We start from the raw sequence: 1283 nt of genomic DNA, 5'->3' as shown, positions 1-1283 counted from the left end.
GTACCCTCTCCCTGACGCCGCGCTGGGCAGGGAGGCGGGCCTGCCCCTTCGCTCTCGGAGTGCCCAAGGAGGCCCCGGCCCTCCCAGGCTTTCTGATCCCGGACCGAGAGTCACCCAGGTCCCGATGCATCCGTCCCACAAGCCTCTCCGAGCCTCCCCGCCCCTGCCTGGCAGCCCCCACGCCCCTCCTCCCTGCACTGGCAGGCTCGGTCTCCCCTCCTGTCCACCATCCTGGGCGCGTGGCCACGGCCTGCCCTGCTCCCCATGGCTCCGCATTGCCTTGGTGAGGTGTTGTCCCCCACCATCTGCCCCGGCACAGCCACCCTACTCTGCTCCTGTGCGCCAGGGCGCTGCCTGTGGCTGCCCTCGAATCTCGAGAAGCCCGTCCACCAAGGCCCGTCGCGCTTCCACAGGCCCCTGCACCTCTGTCACACACCTGGCACTGGTCGTCATTGCCGTGCTGTCGGAGTCCCCACACCTGGGCCTGCGCACACCTGGGTGACGATGGAGGCCCGCACCCACCCCAAAGTCACTGGCAGGCTCACTCCCAGCCAGTCCCTCACCCCCTCCACAGCCCCAGGCCTGGGGCTCCGTTTACTGCCCTGTCTAGACAAAGGCATAAAATGTAATGTCCCCGTGACAGTCGGGCGCTCGGACTGCCCTGGTGACACCGCAGCCCCCACTGATCCGGGAAAGCATTGAACTCTGCACTCCCACCCCTGCCCCCACACAGCAGCCGCCTCCCAGGATCCCCACAGCCACACACAGGACACCCCCACCCCTGGGAGCACTGACAGGTCGCGCAGAGGGTGCCCTGGGGGTCCTCAGCACATGCCCCTGCCTCCAAGGTTCCCCGCACTCCGGGTCCCACCGGGACACTCACCCGGTTTTTACTTCCACTGGATCGACACGTCTGACCCAGGAAGCCCTCTCCGGGACCATTCCAGGCCCACCTGGGCCTCCCTTAGCTGCAGCCGCAGCCTGAGAATTTCCCCCCTCTCCGCGCGTGGCGGGGCCAAATAGCTGAGGAGCCGCGGCGCCGCTCACCCTTTCCGGCCGTGCCTCCAGCCCCTCCGCCCCACTACGCTGTCGCTCGATCCTCAGCCACTTGGCAGATGCGGGCCGAGGGCCGAGGGGCTCTGCGCTGGCGAAGGGACGGACTCCAGCCCCTAGCAGAGCCCCTACCCCGGGAAGCCAGAGCCCGGCCCGGCCACCCCTCCCTAGGGACCTGGCCCCAGGCCCACCTGTCCTGGGTCTCCCGGGCCCCGGCCGAGGCCCCTCCT

This window comes from Mandrillus leucophaeus, unplaced genomic scaffold, assembly GCF_000951045.1.
Source record: "Mandrillus leucophaeus isolate KB7577 unplaced genomic scaffold, Mleu.le_1.0 Scaffold244, whole genome shotgun sequence".
Taxonomy (NCBI): domain Eukaryota; kingdom Metazoa; phylum Chordata; class Mammalia; order Primates; family Cercopithecidae; genus Mandrillus; species Mandrillus leucophaeus.
This window is presented reverse-complemented; position numbering follows the sequence as displayed.